General features: G+C 41.1%; 1 protein-coding gene across 1 annotated transcript in view; it reads right to left on the bottom strand.

Moving 5' to 3' along the window:
* lpgat1 (lysophosphatidylglycerol acyltransferase 1) overlaps positions 1-7,143 on the bottom strand; it is a 43,088-nt gene that overhangs the window by 8,273 nt on the left and 27,672 nt on the right.

The following is a 7,143-nucleotide window of genomic DNA, read 5'->3' as shown; positions in this document are numbered from 1 at the left end:
TTATGCCAGGGCTTGTTATGATCTGTATTTAAAGAACCTGTGTGTAACATTTAGGAGGATCTATTGGCAGAAATGGAACATAATATTCATAGGTATGTTTTCATTAGTTTATAATCACCTGAATGTGGGAATCGTTATGTTTTTGTTGCTTTACAATGAGCTGCGGAGCCCAGAAGGGAAAAACCAAACACTGGCTCTAGTTAGGTGTGTATTTCATGCGTTGGCGGCAAACATAGTTTCTCCTTCATTCTTGGAGGGTGATGATGAAGCGACGGGGTCTGAAACCACTGAATCCCTACACACCGGACCTTTAACAAAAGGGCTGTACACACTTTTGATTGACATTGTATTCACTAACGTAGCAGTGCCAATTATCACGTTCTTCTTCTAATGAGCTGTCACGTCATTACTCAGCATTTTTGGTGAGGGTGTGCTGATCAAAGAATTTCCTTTTGTTCTACAATTACTGTCAAGTGATAAGAGCCTCGGCTCACACTGTGAAATAAGCACAACGAGCACTCGTATCCTGGTTATGATCGGGTGTTTGAAGTATGTAAATATCAAAGCTGGATAGCGTCTTATTCCAGTTTTGAGAAACGTGGATATGCTAGTTTAGGTCCTCTGATAAAACACTTTCACATTCAGTTTTCTGATCATTCTCTGCCATGTGTGTCGTCAAGTTAGATTTTAGTCCGAAAAACACAAAAATATGTCGTTAATTGATGTAAACAAGCTGAAATTAAATTATGAGATTCCAAGGACGTCTACCACAACAAGTGCAGGTAATCAGTTGCTCGACGCCTGCGACAGAGTAACTAAGTGACTAAAATGGAAGAATTAGTGGTGTAAAACAAGTACTGAGAGGAAAGCCCAGTGTTTACTTTAAGTGTGTCAGACCAGCAGATGTAGACGCAGCTTACCCCAAAGTAAACAAGTGTTGCAGGGAAAATCCCATCGCTTATGTAGAAAGACTTGTTATTACAGTTTGAGCATTATTTTAACATCTATGAGTTATAAATGAATTTGCAACTACAGGTCGTCTTTAAAACTAACGTCTGTTAAAGCTGCTCTTACGGCCTCGAGAATCTGTTACCATCATGCAGAGTGGACACAACTGACTATGTGTCACATACTGCACATGGACCATACATGAGGTTGTAATATATCTTCATGCCTTTCTTTACAGACAGTTTTTAAAAGCTGGTGTCGACAACCTAACCAAGACGTCCTGTAAAAGGTCTCAGTCCACCTCAAAGCAGACATTTGTTCAGTGAAATCAAACCAAAACCAGGATTTTAAAATCCAAAAGCTCAACTACTAATGAGTCCACCACTGACTGTAAACTGCAAAGCTATCAATCACCCCCGAGCTGTATGACCGATGTATGGCCTATGTTTATACAACACCATTTTGTAACCATGGTAACACATCAACACGTTAATGACTGTGGGGATTTTTCAGGTTAAAGCAGAGTGTGAAGCTTGTGTCCTGCCCCCCGTTTTTTAACAGTTCCCTACTAATAAAAAGCGAGTGAAATGAAAAATAGCAACCACACTCACACTCCTCCTGTATTATTACAAAAAGCCTCTTTATTTTCCCGTTTCTGCCCGTTTATTTATGGTTTGTGAGTTGAGTTGCAGTGTCGGAACAGTTAATCCTCATAATCAGTCATTTATTTGTGAAGCCATGTAGCGCTACAAGAGACTTAAAGACTTCATGTCACTTCGTGTTTATACTCGTTTAGTTTGTAAAAAAGTCACGGACGAGAAACTTTGGAACTGAATTTGATCAGCAAACACCACCATGTTTTGGTACCATTATCCCTACACTCCCGACATCTGCGTCCACGTGGCAGCAGCACACTTTCACCTGGTCACCGTGACCATATGCCTCTGACAGAGCGTTGCTGTTGTGATTTGAGGACACGGGTGGAGAGATGGAGGGTGTGGGTGGAGCAGTGAGAAGGTTAATAACACCTAGCGTAGGAGCATCGACCTCTTATCAGTGCAGAGGTCAGAAGTAAGGGGCCATAAAACCGCTGTCACAGGTGGACGTGAACTCTGTGGCCCGAACTGACTTTATAGCCACACAATTGTCAGAACACCCTTCTGTTTATGAGGGCGCATGTTCGAGGCCAGTTTGACTGTAAAGAAGTAGGAACACTCCTCCCAGAGACACCGTGTACACAAGATCAGATATGTATCACTTAAATACAAGCCTATCAATGTTCCTTATCTTTACACTTCTAATTACTCTTTCGTATTCTTTCCCGATACAGAGTGAGGGTTATCTCTTCCCCCCCCACATTTAAAATCTGCAGACCTTTCCACACTAAAAACAGCCTGAAGTGAAGGAAGCGAATTAACTGATTAACCAACTGAAAATTATTAATTGACAAAAAAGCTGTATTTAATGTGGATTGGTCTTGGCTGATGCCTGATCTGCTTAATAAGGTCAGTATCGAGGCAAATATAAATCTGGAAATCAGATTGTATCTGGACACATTGTAGTAAGAATATTTCAGAACAGGTTTTTAAACTAAAAACAGGTTTATAGATACCAACTGCATTACAAAACAACGTTTTAAGGTCTCAATTATTGACAGAATCTGCAGATTAAACAGCCCAATACTGTCGTAGTTGCTTGAGGTCTTGTTAACTTTAACTACTGCCCAAAAGTTAATGAATAAGTAATAATTATCCTATAATACATATGACACCATGAAAGGGGACCTTTGACCTAAATATCTGTGTTCACAAAGGTGACTTTTTAATAGCTCTTTCGCAATCATACTGGCCAAAGTATTATAGTACGATGGAAATCCAGTATGAGGCTTTATACCCCAGAATTACTTATAATTACATCCCATTTTGTCTGTACTTCCCAGCTGTACATAAAAATTCATAAAATAACTAATTAAACTGACATGACTTGGACACAGGCTGAATGAACTGATAAACCAATTAAAAATTCTTAATTCATTTATTATTCATGAAATTCATTTACGTTTAGTCTAAAATCAATACTTTATGAGCCGATGAGCTTCCTTGTTTGCTACAGGTCAAATGATGTTGACTGAAACTCCACAAAAAGGATTAAACAGCCTCTTGCAGCACAATTCACGGTCGAAACAATCCTACTTTTAGTTCTTAGGTGTATAATGTCGTCCAACAGCCCACCATCTGACACAAATAATGTTTCTAATAAAAATATTCAAGAGTTTTGTAAATCCAGATTCAGACTTTTTAGGCTTCTTCTAAGGCTTTTGTTTCAGTGCTTTTAAAGACCTGCAGATACCCAGTGTCTCACCCCTGCTGATGGGCTTTGAACTCTGACTCTTGAGGACGATTCTCCATCGAATGCAGTGAGTACGGGTGGGGGATGACTCCTGTAATGGGTCTCGATGGCGACAAATGTCCTCTGAAGACTGTAAGCTTTGGAAAAAAACAATCCTCTATTCATTATCCCAAGACACCATCTCTAATCACTGAGGCACTCATTACACTCAGGTAAAAGGAGGGTGTGAGGGATATTGATCCAGGGTGAACCTCAGTTAAAAGAAGGAAATGTAGTGTCTGCTTTAGTGTCTACATCCTTTGCAACCTTTTTTACAAAGTGCTCAGAGAAAAATCTGCCTCAGATATCTTAAGAAAGCAGTACGGCTGCAAACTCAACAATTCTGTGTGAGTGCCTTGTTTCAGGGAGAAAGCCAGGTGTGCAGCTCGAAAAGCATCCATGTGATGACCAGGCAGACTCCGACTCCATAAATCATGTCACTTTTCAGATATTTTCAAACAGCAGCTTTCAGAAACGCACACAGCAGCAAAAAAAAAAAAGAGGAGAAGGTGCATTTAAAAGAAAGGGATTTTAACGTATTTAACACCCACTACTGCCCTCGCTCGGCCTCTGTACGCCCACCTAGCTCTCCCATCTGCCATTCACAGAGGGCTTATGATGATGCAATCTGGAAGACTGAGATTATATGGGGAGAGGGCAGGAGACAGTGAGGGAGGGTGAGGCTGAGGGGTGAGGACGAAAGGCAGTGAGAGAAAGAGGGAGGTGGAAGGATTAAAAAAAAAAAAAAAAGTGCGGAGCGCTCAGCGTGGATTCATCTAGAATATTACTCAATTCTCAGTTGCCTGTTTTGAAGCGGAGGCTCAGGCGCTGTAGTAATCTATACAGCCCCGTAAAGAGATAACGCAGGAGGGGGACGACGGGCCTATCATCAAGGTCAGTTCGCGAAGAAGCCGTCAGATTTAGGGCCCTGACGCACCAACACTTGACGTCTTGAACTGTTGGACCTTAACACGCCACAAAGACTTCAGCTGACGAGCGTCAACGTGGGAGGGAGGAAATAACTCGTCGGTTTTTATAAACCAAAAAGAAACCAAAAGACAAAATAAATACAAAACTAGCTAACCATTTGTATGCGATCGTGAAATCTGGTTACACAATCTTTGGTCGTCAGTTTGTAGAACAGGAGCGGATGCAAAAAAATAAAGCGACACCTCACTAAATGGGTGAAAGCGCTGATTTGGTAAACTTAACTGCCAGTCAGGGAGCGCTCATACAGACAGTCTGCAGATTCAACAAACCGAATCAGAGGGGCCGACTGCTGACGCTGTGCTCGGTGACACAGACTGTGACATTGTGTGTGACGGCTGACGAGTCTCTTTTCTGCAGGTTTTCTGATTAAAACCCATCAGTTCTGAAGTTATCATAATAGCATAACAACAATCTCTGATCGGGAATCCCCAATCTTACAACTAACTTAATACAATAAACTATCTGCTATTCATTCCCAGGTCAGCATGGACAACTATTAGCTAATATATATCTGTTGTCAGGACCATCTCAACATACCATTACAAATACAAATCGTATTTTATTATAAATATATTGGATATTATCCACTTTTAGTTCAATGAGGTTGGTTTTTAAATTTGATTTGTGCCTCCAAAGGAATCGCAACACCATTAAAATTCCTATTTTATCACATTAGCAATAATGTTTCGAGCCAAAATGAGTTCTTTATCAGGAGTTTTTTTTGGTTCAATTTGCGTATGAACAGTATATTTTGGTAAAATGACCCATTTATAAAATTCACCGATTTCCCCGGAGAGCTCAAAATCCTTGACCGACCCAGTCTGAAGCTTTTCAAGTTTGGTGGCATTGAAAAAGACAAACTTACTGATAAAGAAGGTAACGCAGAGTCTGCTGAAACAACTTAAACACTAAGACCGATGGCCAAGAATCATTAACCTAATATATTTGTGTTAATCTTGTTAAGTTGTCGTCGCGGTCAGACCGGTGAAATCTTTTTTTTGTGTGAGGATCATTGACTATTATTGTTCACGATGCTCGGGTAATGCCTGAACCTAAAAGCTCAGCTGTTACAGTGCTGTGTACAGGAACCATAGCTCTCCAAATACCTTAATATCCTTTACGTTTTACCATGTGTAGGAAAGGGCGATGAAAAATAAAAAATGCTGCCCTCACTGTAGAAACTGCCCTAAACTGACAAACAGTCTTAGTGTGGCACACTTGTCTAGCCGCCTCTACCTGCATCACCAAAGTGCATCATATTGCTCACTCCCCCACAGTGTTCCCTTGATCAGCAGGCAGATTAATCCTCTTGTTGACTTCTGCACCTGTACCAGCATGAGCCTAACTTCTAAGATCAGTGTCATCGACGTGGCTGGAACTGAGTGTGCACACTTGTAACAGTAACAGCTGTGCCTTTAGTCTGGTTGGGTGCCTCCCTGTCCGTCCCCACGCTGCAGGGCTGCTGACCAAGCGAGGGAAGCTGATTGTGTCAATGGCTGATTAGAGAGTCCCAGAGGCAGGGTGGGACTAGTGCATCCTCTGCTCGTTCTAATTACAGACTTAATGAGTCCTTAGCTTTAGTCCAAGTGGGCACAGAAGCCTCCCTAGAGGGGCAGGCGAGCCAGGGTTCATAAATCACCTTTTACTTTGGCTAATCCCACCCTGCACCCAGAGGTGAACATATACACGTGAGCTGTGTCAGGAGGATGTCCAGCCGGTGAAAGACCACATTAAGGGTTAAAAAGGACCTCTACCTGATGACTGCTGCTTGAGCCCGGATACAACCCTTCTCATCTCGCCTGTCAAGACAATGCACAGACGGCCACACATATCTTCAATCACGTCTACAGAAAATCTAATCCCGGCCCCCCTTCATCATATCCTTGAGTGAATGGATTAGCATCAGAGGGAACCTGGAGGGCACTGACAGCAGGACAATATGGAGGGGTGAATTTACTTTGCATACAGAGCAATGATGTCCTGAGCTACAGAATACAGGATGATGAATGTGTTTACTGTTAATTACAGCCTGCATCAAAGTTTTCACATTACAACATCATCATGTCCTTTGAAACCCACTAAGGTTACACTGCGTTATCACCAACTAAAACTTCTGTGTTTTGTCTTGCACACTCACATCAAAAATTTATCACATTCAAGTACACCTGCAGTAGAACAAGGTTGTCAACTCGACAAAAACACTTTAAAATGTGAAAAATGTTCGTTATAATTTCCCAAACCCCCAAGGTGACATCTTCAGATTGCTTGTTTTGTTCAACCAAAAGTCCAAAATCGAAAAATAATTAGTTATCTAATTAATACGACAAAGAAAATGAGAAAATCCTCCAGCAAAATACCTGCTTCTTAATTTTCCAGTGATTGAGAAATCAACCAATTGTTTCAGTAATGTGAATTCCAATTCTACACATAGTCTAATTTTAGTGCTACTGCAAAAAGCCTGAGCCACTGAGGAAAAGCGAGCATGTTGCATACATGAGATAACGTAAAGAGAGGATGATTAACACACAGAGACAGGGCTGAGTATTGTTACCACAACTTGTAACTCTTCAAAGCTGTTAAAGTTAAGTTTCTGCAGTGAACACTGTTATCAGTGGGTGGACAGTCCTCAAGGTCTCCCTCGATATAAGTGAGTCACATGAATAGTAGGGAGCCTCAAAGTCTCTGTGTACTGATCTTAAGTGACTTTTAACTCTATTATAGACCTGTGATGGGACTCTCTGGGTAATATAGATTCCTCTTATGGAGGACATGTTTTTTCTCTAGTTTGTTGTGAACGCATATATATATATATATATA

This window comes from Morone saxatilis, unplaced genomic scaffold (assembly GCF_004916995.1).
Source record: "Morone saxatilis isolate NCDOM2014 unplaced genomic scaffold, NCSU_SB_2.0 Contig7, whole genome shotgun sequence".
In the NCBI taxonomy this organism is placed as follows: Eukaryota; Metazoa; Chordata; class Actinopteri; family Moronidae; genus Morone; species Morone saxatilis.
This window is presented reverse-complemented; position numbering and strand designations above follow the sequence as displayed.